This window comes from Pseudorca crassidens, chromosome 4 (genome assembly GCF_039906515.1).
Source record: "Pseudorca crassidens isolate mPseCra1 chromosome 4, mPseCra1.hap1, whole genome shotgun sequence".
NCBI classification, from domain to species: Eukaryota; Metazoa; Chordata; class Mammalia; order Artiodactyla; family Delphinidae; genus Pseudorca; species Pseudorca crassidens.
The window spans coordinates 87,436,902-87,457,309 of record NC_090299.1 but is presented as its reverse complement, the minus strand read 5'-3'; positions in this window follow the sequence as shown (position 1 = coordinate 87,457,309).

Below are 20,408 nucleotides of genomic sequence, written 5' to 3'. Positions count from 1 at the left end.
GTTCCTAATGTGGAGCAATTGATCAAGTCAATGCTTCATTCCTACAGAGAGAGAATTCTGCAGTTCTCTTCCTCGACGAGCAGAAGATCAGAAAACCCTTTCTGTTTCCAACCAGATTCTGTGTGCAAAGTGCTCTGGGATCCAGCCTAGGACCTACCTGTACATAGAGATTCACGTCTGCACTGCTGCACAGGTAAGGGAAATCGCCTCCTGCTTTCAGGCGAGCCCTCCGGGCATTAGGATACAGTTTGGACATTTCTTCTTTAGCTTCAGTTGAAAGTGCACTCTGGTCAAACACCTGGAAGAGAACACGAGGCCCAAAGTGTTATTGCAATGTGTTCTTTGCATGTTCAGCCAAGGGCCGCCCCCCCGCCCACACCTTACGCTAACCCCTACTCTCATCCTATCCCGTACACTAACGCTAACACTAAGCCGTCCCCTAACCCGTTGTCATACCCTCAACCCTACCCGAACCCGTTGTCGGCCCCGAAACTGGACCCTACCCCATACCCGTTCCCTTACCCTAATCCGAATTCATACACTACACTAACACAACACTACCATGTACCCTAACAGTACCCTAAAGCAAGCCTGATCCCGAACCCGTACCCTAATACGTCCCCTAACTGTAACCCTTCCCCTTCCCCGAACCATACCCTACTCCTAACCCGTACACTCACACTAACCCATCCCCTAACCCTTACCCTAACTTGGATCCTAATCTGTACCTTCAACCGTACCCATTCCCTAACCCACACACTAACACTAACCCGTAGCCTAAAACGTCCCCTCCACCCTACCCGAACCCGTTGTCGGCCCCGAAACTGGACCCTACCCCATACCCGTTCCCTAACCCAACACGTACCCTAACAGTACCCTAACCTGTCCCCTAAACCGAGCCCGATCCCTAACCCTCTAACCCTCTAACCCTAATCCACATCCTAACCCGTCCCCTAAGACGAAACCCTCCACTAACAAACACTGACCCTCACCGTAATCCGTTTTCGGACCCTAACGCTAACCAATAGACTTCATTACTACCCCAGACCCTAACCCGTACCCTAGCCCAAATCCCTTGTTGGACCCTAAACTGTCCACTGAACCGTCCCTGTTCCCTAATCCTAAGCAGAACCCTCAACCTTACGCTAACCCAGACACGAACACTCATCTGTACCCTAACACGTACCCGGACCCTAACAAGTACTCGAAGCCTAACTCGTTGTCGTACCCGTACCTGGACCCGAAACCTTACCTGTTCCTGAACCCTAAACCCACCCAAAAGCCCTTCCCCTAACTCGTACCCTAATCCTAATCTGTACACTGACCCGTACCCTAACCTGGACCCTGATCCTTGAACTACTCCTAACCTGTACCTGGACCCGAAACCATCTCTCTTCCCTAAGCAGAACCCTTCACCGACCGTACACTCACCCTCACACTAAGCCTTATCCGTAACCTGGACCGTAAGCCTGTCCCGTTGTCGTGCCCTACCTGCACCCTCCACGGTCCCCGCTCCCAGTCCTAAGGCGTCCGTCCCGTGACAGGTCCTCGAACCCCCCACCTCTGGCGCGCCCTGACCTGCACCCTCCACGGTCCCCCGACACGTCCTCGAACCCCCCACCTCTGGCGCGCCCTGACCTGCACCCTCACCCTCGCCCACACACTTACCCGAAGCCTTACGGTAACCCGTGCAGGAATCCGAACACGTACGCTAACGACACTCCCCCGTCCTGGTTTTTCCAGGCTCTTGATACTGCTTGCCAAATTGCAAAGCACCCATTTCTCCCCACTATTCTAATGTCCATGGAGGCAGGTGTTCGAAGAAGTAGAGTTAGTTTGTTTGGGTGCGTGTGTTTGCATGCATGAAAAGTAGACCGAGAAGTCCCTTCGTGGGATTCAGATGGACTCCACGTAAGTCTGGTGTCCAGGAGCCAAGGTCCCGTCGTACCAAACGGCTGCTTCAGTGTGTGAGTGTAGGCCTGTGGCTCTTCGAAAAGGGACAGTGGGCATAGAGTCCCTCAGGTGGCTCTCATATGCTTGAATTCTCCTGTGAGTGAGTTCCTAATGTGGAGCAATTGATCAAGTCAATGCTTCATTCCTACAGAGAGAGAATTCTGCAGTTCTCTTCCTCGACGAGCAGAAGATCAGAAAACCCTTTCTGTTTCCAACCAGATTCTGTGTGCAAAGTGCTCTGGGATCCAGCCTAGGACCTACCTGTACATAGAGATTCACGTCTGCACTGCTGCACAGGTAAGGGAAATCGCCTCCTGCTTTCAGGCGAGCCCTCCGGGCATTAGGATACAGTTTGGACATTTCTTCTTTAGCTTCAGTTGAAAGTGCACTCTGGTCAAACACCTGGAAGAGAACACGAGGCCCAAAGTGTTATTGCAATGTGTTCTTTGCATGTTCAGCCAAGGGCCGCCCCCCCGCCCACACCTTACGCTAACCCCTACTCTCATCCTATCCCGTACACTAACGCTAACACTAAGCCGTCCCCTAACCCGTTGTCATACCCTCAACCCTACCCGAACCCGTTGTCGGCCCCGAAACTGGACCCTACCCCATACCCGTTCCCTTACCCTAATCCGAATTCATACACTACACTAACACAACACTACCATGTACCCTAACAGTACCCTAAAGCAAGCCTGATCCCGAACCCGTACCCTAATACGTCCCCTAACTGTAACCCTTCCCCTTCCCCGAACCATACCCTACTCCTAACCCGTACACTCACACTAACCCATCCCCTAACCCTTACCCTAACTTGGATCCTAATCTGTACCTTCAACCGTACCCATTCCCTAACCCACACACTAACACTAACCCGTAGCCTAAAACGTCCCCTCCACCCTACCCGAACCCGTTGTCGGCCCCGAAACTGGACCCTACCCCATACCCGTTCCCTAACCCAACACGTACCCTAACAGTACCCTAACCTGTCCCCTAAACCGAGCCCGATCCCTAACCCTCTAACCCTCTAACCCTAATCCACATCCTAACCCGTCCCCTAAGACGAAACCCTCCACTAACAAACACTGACCCTCACCGTAATCCGTTTTCGGACCCTAACGCTAACCAATAGACTTCATTACTACCCCAGACCCTAACCCGTACCCTAGCCCAAATCCCTTGTTGGACCCTAAACTGTCCACTGAACCGTCCCTGTTCCCTAATCCTAAGCAGAACCCTCAACCTTACGCTAACCCAGACACGAACACTCATCTGTACCCTAACACGTACCCGGACCCTAACAAGTACTCGAAGCCTAACTCGTTGTCGTACCCGTACCTGGACCCGAAACCTTACCTGTTCCTGAACCCTAAACCCACCCAAAAGCCCTTCCCCTAACTCGTACCCTAATCCTAATCTGTACACTGACCCGTACCCTAACCTGGACCCTGATCCTTGAACTACTCCTAACCTGTACCTGGACCCGAAACCATCTCTCTTCCCTAAGCAGAACCCTTCACCGACCGTACACTCACCCTCACACTAAGCCTTATCCGTAACCTGGACCGTAAGCCTGTCCCGTTGTCGTGCCCTACCTGCACCCTCCACGGTCCCCGCTCCCAGTCCTAAGGCGTCCGTCCCGTGACAGGTCCTCGAACCCCCCACCTCTGGCGCGCCCTGACCTGCACCCTCCACGGTCCCCCGACACGTCCTCGAACCCCCCACCTCTGGCGCGCCCTGACCTGCACCCTCACCCTCGCCCACACACTTACCCGAAGCCTTACGGTAACCCGTGCAGGAATCCGAACACGTACGCTAACGACACTCCCCCGTCCTGGTTTTTCCAGGCTCTTGATACTGCTTGCCAAATTGCAAAGCACCCATTTCTCCCCACTATTCTAATGTCCATGGAGGCAGGTGTTCGAAGAAGTAGAGTTAGTTTGTTTGGGTGCGTGTGTTTGCATGCATGAAAAGTAGACCGAGAAGTCCCTTCGTGGGATTCAGATGGACTCCACGTAAGTCTGGTGTCCAGGAGCCAAGGTCCCGTCGTACCAAACGGCTGCTTCAGTGTGTGAGTGTAGGCCTGTGGCTCTTCGAAAAGGGACAGTGGGCATAGAGTCCCTCAGGTGGCTCTCATATGCTTGAATTCTCCTGTGAGTGAGTTCCTAATGTGGAGCAATTGATCAAGTCAATGCTTCATTCCTACAGAGAGAGAATTCTGCAGTTCTCTTCCTCGACGAGCAGAAGATCAGAAAACCCTTTCCGTTTCCAACCAGATTCTGTGTGCAAAGTGCTCTGGGATCCAGCCTAGGACCTACCTGTACATAGAGATTCACGTCTGCACTGCTGCACAGGTAAGGGAAATCGCCTCCTGCTTTCAGGCGAGCCCTCCGGGCATTAGGATACAGTTTGGACATTTCTTCTTTAGCTTCAGTTGAAAGTGCACTCTGGTCAAACACCTGGAAGAGAACACGAGGCCCAAAGTGTTATTGCAATGTGTTCTTTGCATGTTCAGCCAAGGGCCGCCCCCCCGCCCACACCTTACGCTAACCCCTACTCTCATCCTATCCCGTACACTAACGCTAACACTAAGCCGTCCCCTAACCCGTTGTCATACCCTCAACCCTACCCGAACCCGTTGTCGGCCCCGAAACTGGACCCTACCCCATACCCGTTCCCTTACCCTAATCCGAATTCATACACTACACTAACACAACACTACCATGTACCCTAACAGTACCCTAAAGCAAGCCTGATCCCGAACCCGTACCCTAATACGTCCCCTAACTGTAACCCTTCCCCTTCCCCGAACCATACCCTACTCCTAACCCGTACACTCACACTAACCCATCCCCTAACCCTTACCCTAACTTGGATCCTAATCTGTACCTTCAACCGTACCCATTCCCTAACCCACACACTAACACTAACCCGTAGCCTAAAACGTCCCCTCCACCCTACCCGAACCCGTTGTCGGCCCCGAAACTGGACCCTACCCCATACCCGTTCCCTAACCCAACACGTACCCTAACAGTACCCTAACCTGTCCCCTAAACCGAGCCCGATCCCTAACCCTCTAACCCTCTAACCCTAATCCACATCCTAACCCGTCCCCTAAGACGAAACCCTCCACTAACAAACACTGACCCTCACCGTAATCCGTTTTCGGACCCTAACGCTAACCAATAGACTTCATTACTACCCCAGACCCTAACCCGTACCCTAGCCCAAATCCCTTGTTGGACCCTAAACTGTCCACTGAACCGTCCCTGTTCCCTAATCCTAAGCAGAACCCTCAACCTTACGCTAACCCAGACACGAACACTCATCTGTACCCTAACACGTACCCGGACCCTAACAAGTACTCGAAGCCTAACTCGTTGTCGTACCCGTACCTGGACCCGAAACCTTACCTGTTCCTGAACCCTAAACCCACCCAAAAGCCCTTCCCCTAACTCGTACCCTAATCCTAATCTGTACACTGACCCGTACCCTAACCTGGACCCTGATCCTTGAACTACTCCTAACCTGTACCTGGACCCGAAACCATCTCTCTTCCCTAAGCAGAACCCTTCACCGACCGTACACTCACCCTCACACTAAGCCTTATCCGTAACCTGGACCGTAAGCCTGTCCCGTTGTCGTGCCCTACCTGCACCCTCCACGGTCCCCGCTCCCAGTCCTAAGGCGTCCGTCCCGTGACAGGTCCTCGAACCCCCCACCTCTGGCGCGCCCTGACCTGCACCCTCCACGGTCCCCCGACACGTCCTCGAACCCCCCACCTCTGGCGCGCCCTGACCTGCACCCTCACCCTCGCCCACACACTTACCCGAAGCCTTACGGTAACCCGTGCAGGAATCCGAACACGTACGCTAACGACACTCCCCCGTCCTGGTTTTTCCAGGCTCTTGATACTGCTTGCCAAATTGCAAAGCACCCATTTCTCCCCACTATTCTAATGTCCATGGAGGCAGGTGTTCGAAGAAGTAGAGTTAGTTTGTTTGGGTGCGTGTGTTTGCATGCATGAAAAGTAGACCGAGAAGTCCCTTCGTGGGATTCAGATGGACTCCACGTAAGTCTGGTGTCCAGGAGCCAAGGTCCCGTCGTACCAAACGGCTGCTTCAGTGTGTGAGTGTAGGCCTGTGGCTCTTCGAAAAGGGACAGTGGGCATAGAGTCCCTCAGGTGGCTCTCATATGCTTGAATTCTCCTGTGAGTGAGTTCCTAATGTGGAGCAATTGATCAAGTCAATGCTTCATTCCTACAGAGAGAGAATTCTGCAGTTCTCTTCCTCGACGAGCAGAAGATCAGAAAACCCTTTCTGTTTCCAACCAGATTCTGTGTGCAAAGTGCTCTGGGATCCAGCCTAGGACCTACCTGTACATAGAGATTCACGTCTGCACTGCTGCACAGGTAAGGGAAATCGCCTCCTGCTTTCAGGCGAGCCCTCCGGGCATTAGGATACAGTTTGGACATTTCTTCTTTAGCTTCAGTTGAAAGTGCACTCTGGTCAAACACCTGGAAGAGAACACGAGGCCCAAAGTGTTATTGCAATGTGTTCTTTGCATGTTCAGCCAAGGGCCGCCCCCCCGCCCACACCTTACGCTAACCCCTACTCTCATCCTATCCCGTACACTAACGCTAACACTAAGCCGTCCCCTAACCCGTTGTCATACCCTCAACCCTACCCGAACCCGTTGTCGGCCCCGAAACTGGACCCTACCCCATACCCGTTCCCTTACCCTAATCCGAATTCATACACTACACTAACACAACACTACCATGTACCCTAACAGTACCCTAAAGCAAGCCTGATCCCGAACCCGTACCCTAATACGTCCCCTAACTGTAACCCTTCCCCTTCCCCGAACCATACCCTACTCCTAACCCGTACACTCACACTAACCCATCCCCTAACCCTTACCCTAACTTGGATCCTAATCTGTACCTTCAACCGTACCCATTCCCTAACCCACACACTAACACTAACCCGTAGCCTAAAACGTCCCCTCCACCCTACCCGAACCCGTTGTCGGCCCCGAAACTGGACCCTACCCCATACCCGTTCCCTAACCCAACACGTACCCTAACAGTACCCTAACCTGTCCCCTAAACCGAGCCCGATCCCTAACCCTCTAACCCTCTAACCCTAATCCACATCCTAACCCGTCCCCTAAGACGAAACCCTCCACTAACAAACACTGACCCTCACCGTAATCCGTTTTCGGACCCTAACGCTAACCAATAGACTTCATTTCTACCCCAGACCCTAACCCGTACCCTAGCCCAAATCCCTTGTTGGACCCTAAACTGTCCACTGAACCGTCCCTGTTCCCTAATCCTAAGCAGAACCCTCAACCTTACGCTAACCCAGACACGAACACTCATCTGTACCCTAACACGTACCCGGACCCTAACAAGTACTCGAAGCCTAACTCGTTGTCGTACCCGTACCTGGACCCGAAACCTTACCTGTTCCTGAACCCTAAACCCACCCAAAAGCCCTTCCCCTAACTCGTACCCTAATCCTAATCTGTACACTGACCCGTACCCTAACCTGGACCCTGATCCTTGAACTACTCCTAACCTGTACCTGGACCCGAAACCATCTCTCTTCCCTAAGCAGAACCCTTCACCGACCGTACACTCACCCTCACACTAAGCCTTATCCGTAACCTGGACCGTAAGCCTGTCCCGTTGTCGTGCCCTACCTGCACCCTCCACGGTCCCCGCTCCCAGTCCTAAGGCGTCCGTCCCGTGACAGGTCCTCGAACCCCCCACCTCTGGCGCGCCCTGACCTGCACCCTCCACGGTCCCCCGACACGTCCTCGAACCCCCCACCTCTGGCGCGCCCTGACCTGCACCCTCACCCTCGCCCACACACTTACCCGAAGCCTTACGGTAACCCGTGCAGGAATCCGAACACGTACGCTAACGACACTCCCCCGTCCTGGTTTTTCCAGGCTCTTGATACTGCTTGCCAAATTGCAAAGCACCCATTTCTCCCCACTATTCTAATGTCCATGGAGGCAGGTGTTCGAAGAAGTAGAGTTAGTTTGTTTGGGTGCGTGTGTTTGCATGCATGAAAAGTAGACCGAGAAGTCCCTTCGTGGGATTCAGATGGACTCCACGTAAGTCTGGTGTCCAGGAGCCAAGGTCCCGTCGTACCAAACGGCTGCTTCAGTGTGTGAGTGTAGGCCTGTGGCTCTTCGAAAAGGGACAGTGGGCATAGAGTCCCTCAGGTGGCTCTCATATGCTTGAATTCTCCTGTGAGTGAGTTCCTAATGTGGAGCAATTGATCAAGTCAATGCTTCATTCCTACAGAGAGAGAATTCTGCAGTTCTCTTCCTCGACGAGCAGAAGATCAGAAAACCCTTTCTGTTTCCAACCAGATTCTGTGTGCAAAGTGCTCTGGGATCCAGCCTAGGACCTACCTGTACATAGAGATTCACGTCTGCACTGCTGCACAGGTAAGGGAAATCGCCTCCTGCTTTCAGGCGAGCCCTCCGGGCATTAGGATACAGTTTGGACATTTCTTCTTTAGCTTCAGTTGAAAGTGCACTCTGGTCAAACACCTGGAAGAGAACACGAGGCCCAAAGTGTTATTGCAATGTGTTCTTTGCATGTTCAGCCAAGGGCCGCCCCCCCGCCCACACCTTACGCTAACCCCTACTCTCATCCTATCCCGTACACTAACGCTAACACTAAGCCGTCCCCTAACCCGTTGTCATACCCTCAACCCTACCCGAACCCGTTGTCGGCCCCGAAACTGGACCCTACCCCATACCCGTTCCCTTACCCTAATCCGAATTCATACACTACACTAACACAACACTACCATGTACCCTAACAGTACCCTAAAGCAAGCCTGATCCCGAACCCGTACCCTAATACGTCCCCTAACTGTAACCCTTCCCCTTCCCCGAACCATACCCTACTCCTAACCCGTACACTCACACTAACCCATCCCCTAACCCTTACCCTAACTTGGATCCTAATCTGTACCTTCAACCGTACCCATTCCCTAACCCACACACTAACACTAACCCGTAGCCTAAAACGTCCCCTCCACCCTACCCGAACCCGTTGTCGGCCCCGAAACTGGACCCTACCCCATACCCGTTCCCTAACCCAACACGTACCCTAACAGTACCCTAACCTGTCCCCTAAACCGAGCCCGATCCCTAACCCTCTAACCCTCTAACCCTAATCCACATCCTAACCCGTCCCCTAAGACGAAACCCTCCACTAACAAACACTGACCCTCACCGTAATCCGTTTTCGGACCCTAACGCTAACCAATAGACTTCATTACTACCCCAGACCCTAACCCGTACCCTAGCCCAAATCCCTTGTTGGACCCTAAACTGTCCACTGAACCGTCCCTGTTCCCTAATCCTAAGCAGAACCCTCAACCTTACGCTAACCCAGACACGAACACTCATCTGTACCCTAACACGTACCCGGACCCTAACAAGTACTCGAAGCCTAACTCGTTGTCGTACCCGTACCTGGACCCGAAACCTTACCTGTTCCTGAACCCTAAACCCACCCAAAAGCCCTTCCCCTAACTCGTACCCTAATCCTAATCTGTACACTGACCCGTACCCTAACCTGGACCCTGATCCTTGAACTACTCCTAACCTGTACCTGGACCCGAAACCATCTCTCTTCCCTAAGCAGAACCCTTCACCGACCGTACACTCACCCTCACACTAAGCCTTATCCGTAACCTGGACCGTAAGCCTGTCCCGTTGTCGTGCCCTACCTGCACCCTCCACGGTCCCCGCTCCCAGTCCTAAGGCGTCCGTCCCGTGACAGGTCCTCGAACCCCCCACCTCTGGCGCGCCCTGACCTGCACCCTCCACGGTCCCCCGACACGTCCTCGAACCCCCCACCTCTGGCGCGCCCTGACCTGCACCCTCACCCTCGCCCACACACTTACCCGAAGCCTTACGGTAACCCGTGCAGGAATCCGAACACGTACGCTAACGACACTCCCCCGTCCTGGTTTTTCCAGGCTCTTGATACTGCTTGCCAAATTGCAAAGCACCCATTTCTCCCCACTATTCTAATGTCCATGGAGGCAGGTGTTCGAAGAAGTAGAGTTAGTTTGTTTGGGTGCGTGTGTTTGCATGCATGAAAAGTAGACCGAGAAGTCCCTTCGTGGGATTCAGATGGACTCCACGTAAGTCTGGTGTCCAGGAGCCAAGGTCCCGTCGTACCAAACGGCTGCTTCAGTGTGTGAGTGTAGGCCTGTGGCTCTTCGAAAAGGGACAGTGGGCATAGAGTCCCTCAGGTGGCTCTCATATGCTTGAATTCTCCTGTGAGTGAGTTCCTAATGTGGAGCAATTGATCAAGTCAATGCTTCATTCCTACAGAGAGAGAATTCTGCAGTTCTCTTCCTCGACGAGCAGAAGATCAGAAAACCCTTTCTGTTTCCAACCAGATTCTGTGTGCAAAGTGCTCTGGGATCCAGCCTAGGACCTACCTGTACATAGAGATTCACGTCTGCACTGCTGCACAGGTAAGGGAAATCGCCTCCTGCTTTCAGGCGAGCCCTCCGGGCATTAGGATACAGTTTGGACATTTCTTCTTTAGCTTCAGTTGAAAGTGCACTCTGGTCAAACACCTGGAAGAGAACACGAGGCCCAAAGTGTTATTGCAATGTGTTCTTTGCATGTTCAGCCAAGGGCCGCCCCCCCGCCCACACCTTACGCTAACCCCTACTCTCATCCTATCCCGTACACTAACGCTAACACTAAGCCGTCCCCTAACCCGTTGTCATACCCTCAACCCTACCCGAACCCGTTGTCGGCCCCGAAACTGGACCCTACCCCATACCCGTTCCCTTACCCTAATCCGAATTCATACACTACACTAACACAACACTACCATGTACCCTAACAGTACCCTAAAGCAAGCCTGATCCCGAACCCGTACCCTAATACGTCCCCTAACTGTAACCCTTCCCCTTCCCCGAACCATACCCTACTCCTAACCCGTACACTCACACTAACCCATCCCCTAACCCTTACCCTAACTTGGATCCTAATCTGTACCTTCAACCGTACCCATTCCCTAACCCACACACTAACACTAACCCGTAGCCTAAAACGTCCCCTCCACCCTACCCGAACCCGTTGTCGGCCCCGAAACTGGACCCTACCCCATACCCGTTCCCTAACCCAACACGTACCCTAACAGTACCCTAACCTGTCCCCTAAACCGAGCCCGATCCCTAACCCTCTAACCCTCTAACCCTAATCCACATCCTAACCCGTCCCCTAAGACGAAACCCTCCACTAACAAACACTGACCCTCACCGTAATCCGTTTTCGGACCCTAACGCTAACCAATAGACTTCATTACTACCCCAGACCCTAACCCGTACCCTAGCCCAAATCCCTTGTTGGACCCTAAACTGTCCACTGAACCGTCCCTGTTCCCTAATCCTAAGCAGAACCCTCAACCTTACGCTAACCCAGACACGAACACTCATCTGTACCCTAACACGTACCCGGACCCTAACAAGTACTCGAAGCCTAACTCGTTGTCGTACCCGTACCTGGACCCGAAACCTTACCTGTTCCTGAACCCTAAACCCACCCAAAAGCCCTTCCCCTAACTCGTACCCTAATCCTAATCTGTACACTGACCCGTACCCTAACCTGGACCCTGATCCTTGAACTACTCCTAACCTGTACCTGGACCCGAAACCATCTCTCTTCCCTAAGCAGAACCCTTCACCGACCGTACACTCACCCTCACACTAAGCCTTATCCGTAACCTGGACCGTAAGCCTGTCCCGTTGTCGTGCCCTACCTGCACCCTCCACGGTCCCCGCTCCCAGTCCTAAGGCGTCCGTCCCGTGACAGGTCCTCGAACCCCCCACCTCTGGCGCGCCCTGACCTGCACCCTCCACGGTCCCCCGACACGTCCTCGAACCCCCCACCTCTGGCGCGCCCTGACCTGCACCCTCACCCTCGCCCACACACTTACCCGAAGCCTTACGGTAACCCGTGCAGGAATCCGAACACGTACGCTAACGACACTCCCCCGTCCTGGTTTTTCCAGGCTCTTGATACTGCTTGCCAAATTGCAAAGCACCCATTTCTCCCCACTATTCTAATGTCCATGGAGGCAGGTGTTCGAAGAAGTAGAGTTAGTTTGTTTGGGTGCGTGTGTTTGCATGCATGAAAAGTAGACCGAGAAGTCCCTTCGTGGGATTCAGATGGACTCCACGTAAGTCTGGTGTCCAGGAGCCAAGGTCCCGTCGTACCAAACGGCTGCTTCAGTGTGTGAGTGTAGGCCTGTGGCTCTTCGAAAAGGGACAGTGGGCATAGAGTCCCTCAGGTGGCTCTCATATGCTTGAATTCTCCTGTGAGTGAGTTCCTAATGTGGAGCAATTGATCAAGTCAATGCTTCATTCCTACAGAGAGAGAATTCTGCAGTTCTCTTCCTCGACGAGCAGAAGATCAGAAAACCCTTTCTGTTTCCAACCAGATTCTGTGTGCAAAGTGCTCTGGGATCCAGCCTAGGACCTACCTGTACATAGAGATTCACGTCTGCACTGCTGCACAGGTAAGGGAAATCGCCTCCTGCTTTCAGGCGAGCCCTCCGGGCATTAGGATACAGTTTGGACATTTCTTCTTTAGCTTCAGTTGAAAGTGCACTCTGGTCAAACACCTGGAAGAGAACACGAGGCCCAAAGTGTTATTGCAATGTGTTCTTTGCATGTTCAGCCAAGGGCCGCCCCCCCGCCCACACCTTACGCTAACCCCTACTCTCATCCTATCCCGTACACTAACGCTAACACTAAGCCGTCCCCTAACCCGTTGTCATACCCTCAACCCTACCCGAACCCGTTGTCGGCCCCGAAACTGGACCCTACCCCATACCCGTTCCCTTACCCTAATCCGAATTCATACACTACACTAACACAACACTACCATGTACCCTAACAGTACCCTAAAGCAAGCCTGATCCCGAACCCGTACCCTAATACGTCCCCTAACTGTAACCCTTCCCCTTCCCCGAACCATACCCTACTCCTAACCCGTACACTCACACTAACCCATCCCCTAACCCTTACCCTAACTTGGATCCTAATCTGTACCTTCAACCGTACCCATTCCCTAACCCACACACTAACACTAACCCGTAGCCTAAAACGTCCCCTCCACCCTACCCGAACCCGTTGTCGGCCCCGAAACTGGACCCTACCCCATACCCGTTCCCTAACCCAACACGTACCCTAACAGTACCCTAACCTGTCCCCTAAACCGAGCCCGATCCCTAACCCTCTAACCCTCTAACCCTAATCCACATCCTAACCCGTCCCCTAAGACGAAACCCTCCACTAACAAACACTGACCCTCACCGTAATCCGTTTTCGGACCCTAACGCTAACCAATAGACTTCATTACTACCCCAGACCCTAACCCGTACCCTAGCCCAAATCCCTTGTTGGACCCTAAACTGTCCACTGAACCGTCCCTGTTCCCTAATCCTAAGCAGAACCCTCAACCTTACGCTAACCCAGACACGAACACTCATCTGTACCCTAACACGTACCCGGACCCTAACAAGTACTCGAAGCCTAACTCGTTGTCGTACCCGTACCTGGACCCGAAACCTTACCTGTTCCTGAACCCTAAACCCACCCAAAAGCCCTTCCCCTAACTCGTACCCTAATCCTAATCTGTACACTGACCCGTACCCTAACCTGGACCCTGATCCTTGAACTACTCCTAACCTGTACCTGGACCCGAAACCATCTCTCTTCCCTAAGCAGAACCCTTCACCGACCGTACACTCACCCTCACACTAAGCCTTATCCGTAACCTGGACCGTAAGCCTGTCCCGTTGTCGTGCCCTACCTGCACCCTCCACGGTCCCCGCTCCCAGTCCTAAGGCGTCCGTCCCGTGACAGGTCCTCGAACCCCCCACCTCTGGCGCGCCCTGACCTGCACCCTCCACGGTCCCCCGACACGTCCTCGAACCCCCCACCTCTGGCGCGCCCTGACCTGCACCCTCACCCTCGCCCACACACTTACCCGAAGCCTTACGGTAACCCGTGCAGGAATCCGAACACGTACGCTAACGACACTCCCCCGTCCTGGTTTTTCCAGGCTCTTGATACTGCTTGCCAAATTGCAAAGCACCCATTTCTCCCCACTATTCTAATGTCCATGGAGGCAGGTGTTCGAAGAAGTAGAGTTAGTTTGTTTGGGTGCGTGTGTTTGCATGCATGAAAAGTAGACCGAGAAGTCCCTTCGTGGGATTCAGATGGACTCCACGTAAGTCTGGTGTCCAGGAGCCAAGGTCCCGTCGTACCAAACGGCTGCTTCAGTGTGTGAGTGTAGGCCTGTGGCTCTTCGAAAAGGGACAGTGGGCATAGAGTCCCTCAGGTGGCTCTCATATGCTTGAATTCTCCTGTGAGTGAGTTCCTAATGTGGAGCAATTGATCAAGTCAATGCTTCATTCCTACAGAGAGAGAATTCTGCAGTTCTCTTCCTCGACGAGCAGAAGATCAGAAAACCCTTTCCGTTTCCAACCAGATTCTGTGTGCAAAGTGCTCTGGGATCCAGCCTAGGACCTACCTGTACATAGAGATTCACGTCTGCACTGCTGCACAGGTAAGGGAAATCGCCTCCTGCTTTCAGGCGAGCCCTCCGGGCATTAGGATACAGTTTGGACATTTCTTCTTTAGCTTCAGTTGAAAGTGCACTCTGGTCAAACACCTGGAAGAGAACACGAGGCCCAAAGTGTTATTGCAATGTGTTCTTTGCATGTTCAGCCAAGGGCCGCCCCCCCGCCCACACCTTACGCTAACCCCTACTCTCATCCTATCCCGTACACTAACGCTAACACTAAGCCGTCCCCTAACCCGTTGTCATACCCTCAACCCTACCCGAACCCGTTGTCGGCCCCGAAACTGGACCCTACCCCATACCCGTTCCCTTACCCTAATCCGAATTCATACACTACACTAACACAACACTACCATGTACCCTAACAGTACCCTAAAGCAAGCCTGATCCCGAACCCGTACCCTAATACGTCCCCTAACTGTAACCCTTCCCCTTCCCCGAACCATACCCTACTCCTAACCCGTACACTCACACTAACCCATCCCCTAACCCTTACCCTAACTTGGATCCTAATCTGTACCTTCAACCGTACCCATTCCCTAACCCACACACTAACACTAACCCGTAGCCTAAAACGTCCCCTCCACCCTACCCGAACCCGTTGTCGGCCCCGAAACTGGACCCTACCCCATACCCGTTCCCTAACCCAACACGTACCCTAACAGTACCCTAACCTGTCCCCTAAACCGAGCCCGATCCCTAACCCTCTAACCCTCTAACCCTAATCCACATCCTAACCCGTCCCCTAAGACGAAACCCTCCACTAACAAACACTGACCCTCACCGTAATCCGTTTTCGGACCCTAACGCTAACCAATAGACTTCATTTCTACCCCAGACCCTAACCCGTACCCTAGCCCAAATCCCTTGTTGGACCCTAAACTGTCCACTGAACCGTCCCTGTTCCCTAATCCTAAGCAGAACCCTCAACCTTACGCTAACCCAGACACGAACACTCATCTGTACCCTAACACGTACCCGGACCCTAACAAGTACTCGAAGCCTAACTCGTTGTCGTACCCGTACCTGGACCCGAAACCTTACCTGTTCCTGAACCCTAAACCCACCCAAAAGCCCTTCCCCTAACTCGTACCCTAATCCTAATCTGTACACTGACCCGTACCCTAACCTGGACCCTGATCCTTGAACTACTCCTAACCTGTACCTGGACCCGAAACCATCTCTCTTCCCTAAGCAGAACCCTTCACCGACCGTACACTCACCCTCACACTAAGCCTTATCCGTAACCTGGACCGTAAGCCTGTCCCGTTGTCGTGCCCTACCTGCACCCTCCACGGTCCCCGCTCCCAGTCCTAAGGCGTCCGTCCCGTGACAGGTCCTCGAACCCCCCACCTCTGGCGCGCCCTGACCTGCACCCTCCACGGTCCCCCGACACGTCCTCGAACCCCCCACCTCTGGCGCGCCCTGACCTGCACCCTCACCCTCGCCCACACACTTACCCGAAGCCTTACGGTAACCCGTGCAGGAATCCGAACACGTACGCTAACGACACTCCCCCGTCCTGGTTTTTCCAGGCTCTTGATACTGCTTGCCAAATTGCAAAGCACCCATTTCTCCCCACTATTCTAATGTCCATGGAGGCAGGTGTTCGAAGAAGTAGAGTTAGTTTGTTTGGGTGCGTGTGTTTGCATGCATGAAAAGTAGACCGAGAAGTCCCTTCGTGGGATTCAGATGGACTCCACGTAAGTCTGGTGTCCAGGAGCCAAGGTCCCGTCGTACCAAACGGCTGCTTCAGTGTGTGAGTGTAGGCCTGTGGCTCTTCGAAAAGGGACAGTGGGCATAGAGTCCCTCAGGTGGCTCTCATATGCTTGAATTCTCCTGTGAGTGAGTTCCTAATGTGGAGCAATTGATCAAGTCAATGCTTCATTCCTACAGAGAGAGAATTCTGCAGTTCTCTTCCTCGACGAGCAGAAGATCAGAAAACCCTTTCCGTTTCCAACCAGATTCTGTGTGCAAAGTGCTCTGGGATCCAGCCTAGGACCTACCTGTACATAGAGATTCACGTCTGCACTGCTGCACAGGTAAGGGAAATCGCCTCCTGCTTTCAGGCGAGCCCTCCGGGCATTAGGATACAGTTTGGACATTTCTTCTTTAGCTTCAGTTGAAAGTGCACTCTGGTCAAACACCTGGAAGAGAACACGAGGCCCAAAGTGTTATTGCAATGTGTTCTTTGCATGTTCAGCCAAGGGCCGCCCCCCCGCCCACACCTTACGCTAACCCCTACTCTCATCCTATCCCGTACACTAACGCTAACACTAAGCCGTCCCCTAACCCGTTGTCATACCCTCAACCCTACCCGAACCCGTTGTCGGCCCCGAAACTGGACCCTACCCCATACCCGTTCCCTTACCCTAATCCGAATTCATACACTACACTAACACAACACTACCATGTACCCTAACAGTACCCTAAAGCAAGCCTGATCCCGAACCCGTACCCTAATACGTCCCCTAACTGTAACCCTTCCCCTTCCCCGAACCATACCCTACTCCTAACCCGTACACTCACACTAACCCATCCCCTAACCCTTACCCTAACTTGGATCCTAATCTGTACCTTCAACCGTACCCATTCCCTAACCCACACACTAACACTAACCCGTAGCCTAAAACGTCCCCTCCACCCTACCCGAACCCGTTGTCGGCCCCGAAACTGGACCCTACCCCATACCCGTTCCCTAACCCAACACGTACCCTAACAGTACCCTAACCTGTCCCCTAAACCGAGCCCGATCCCTAACCCTCTAACCCTCTAACCCTAATCCACATCCTAACCCGTCCCCTAAGACGAAACCCTCCACTAACAAACACTGACCCTCACCGTAATCCGTTTTCGGACCCTAACGCTAACCAATAGACTTCATTACTACCCCAGACCCTAACCCGTACCCTAGCCCAAATCCCTTGTTGGACCCTAAACTGTCCACTGAACCGTCCCTGTTCCCTAATCCTAAGCAGAACCCTCAACCTTACGCTAACCCAGACACGAACACTCATCTGTACCCTAACACGTACCCGGACCCTAACAAGTACTCGAAGCCTAACTCGTTGTCGTACCCGTACCTGGACCCGAAACCTTACCTGTTCCTGAACCCTAAACCCACCCAAAAGCCCTTCCCCTAACTCGTACCCTAATCCTAATCTGTACACTGACCCGTACCCTAACCTGGACCCTGATCCTTGAACTACTCCTAACCTGTACCTGGACCCGAAACCATCTCTCTTCCCTAAGCAGAACCCTTCACCGACCGTACACTCACCCTCACACTAAGCCTTATCCGTAACCTGGACCGTAAGCCTGTCCCGTTGTCGTGCCCTACCTGCACCCTCCACGGTCCCCGCTCCCAGTCCTAAGGCGTCCGTCCCGTGACAGGTCCTCGAACCCCCCACCTCTGGCGCGCCCTGACCTGCACCCTCCACGGTCCCCCGACACGTCCTCGAACCCCCCACCTCTGGCGCGCCCTGACCTGCACCCTCACCCTCGCCCACACACTTACCCGAAGCCTTACGGTAACCCGTGCAGGAATCCGAACACGTACGCTAACGACACTCCCCCGTCCTGGTTTTTCCAGGCTCTTGATACTGCTTGCCAAATTGCAAAGCACCCATTTCTCCCCACTATTCTAATGTCCATGGAGGCAGGTGTTCGAAGAAGTAGAGTTAGTTTGTTTGGGTGCGTGTGTTTGCATGCATGAAAAGTAGACCGAGAAGTCCCTTCGTGGGATTCAGATGGACTCCACGTAAGTCTGGTGTCCAGGAGCCAAGGTCCCGTCGTACCAAACGGCTGCTTCAGTGTGTGAGTGTAGGCCTGTGGCTCTTCGAAAAGGGACAGTGGGCATAGAGTCCCTCAGGTGGCTCTCATATGCTTGAATTCTCCTGTGAGTGAGTTCCTAATGTGGAGCAATTGATCAAGTCAATGCTTCATTCCTACAGAGAGAGAATTCTGCAGTTCTCTTCCTCGACGAGCAGAAGATCAGAAAACCCTTTCCGTTTCCAACCAGATTCTGTGTGCAAAGTGCTCTGGGATCCAGCCTAGGACCTACCTGTACATAGAGATTCACGTCTGCACTGCTGCACAGGTAAGGGAAATCGCCTCCTGCTTTCAGGCGAGCCCTCCGGGCATTAGGATACAGTTTGGACATTTCTTCTTTAGCTTCAGTTGAAAGTGCACTCTGGTCAAACACCTGGAAGAGAACACGAGGCCCAAAGTGTTATTGCAATGTGTTCTTTGCATGTTCAGCCAAGGGCCGCCCCCCCGCCCACACCTTACGCTAACCCCTACTCTCATCCTATCCCGTACACTAACGCTAACACTAAGCCGTCCCCTAACCCGTTGTCATACCCTCAACCCTACCCGAACCCGTTGTCGGCCCCGAAACTGGACCCTACCCCATACCCGTTCCCTTACCCTAATCCGAATTCATACACTACACTAACACAACACTACCATGTACCCTAACAGTACCCTAAAGCAAGCCTGATCCCGAACCCGTACCCTAATACGTCCCCTAACTGTAACCCTTCCCCTTCCCCGAACCATACCCTACTCCTAACCCGTACACTCACACTAACCCATCCCCTAACCCTTACCCTAACTTGGATCCTAATCTGTACCTTCAACCGTACCCATTCCCTAACCCACACACTAACACTAACCCGTAGCCTAAAACGTCCCCTCCACCCTACCCGAACCCGTTGTCGGCCCCGAAACTGGACCCTACCCCATACCCGTTCCCTAACCCAACACGTACCCTAACAGTACCCTAACCTGTCCCCTAAACCGAGCCCGATCCCTAACCCTCTAACCCTAATCCACATCCTAACCCGTCCCCTAAGACGAAACCCTCCACTAACAAACACTGACCCTCACCGTAATCCGTTTTCGGACCCTAACGCTAACCAATAGACTTCATTACTACCCCAGACCCTAACCCGTACCCTAGCCCAAATCCCTTGTTGGACCCTAAACTGTCCACTGAACCGTCCCTGTTCCCTAATCCTAAGCAGAACCCTCAACCTTACGCTAACCCAGACACGAACACTCATCTGTACCCTAACACGTACCCGGACCCTAACAAGTACTCGAAGCCTAACTCGTTGTCGTACCCGTACCTGGACCCGAAACCTTACCTGTTCCTGAACCCTAAACCCACCCAAAAGCCCTTCCCCTAACTCGTACCCTAATCCTAATCTGTACACTGACCCGTACCCTAACCTGGACCCTGATCCTTGAACTACTCCTAACCTGTACCTGGACCCGAAACCATCTCTCTTCCCTAAGCAGAACCCTTCACCGACCGTACACTCACCCTCACACTAAGCCTTATCCGTAACCTGGACCGTAAGCCTGTCCCGTTGTCGTGCCCTACCTGCACCCTCCACGGTCCCCGCTCCCAGTCCTAAGGCGTCCGTCCCGTGACAGGTCCTCGAACCCCCCACCTCTGGCGCGCCCTGACCTGCACCCTCCACGGTCCCCCGACACGTCCTCGAACCCCCCACCTCTGGCGCGCCCTGACCTGCACCCTCACCCTCGCCCACACACTTACCCGAAGCCTTACGGTAACCCGTGCAGGAATCCGAACACGTACGCTAACGACACTCCCCCGTCCTGGTTTTTCCAGGCTCTTGATACTGCTTGCCAAATTGCAAAGCACCCATTTCTCCCCACTATTCTAATGTCCATGGAGGCAGGTGTTCGAAGAAGTAGAGTTAGTTTGTTTGGGTGCGTGTGTTTGCATGCATGAAAAGTAGACCGAGAAGTCCCTTCGTGGGATTCAGATG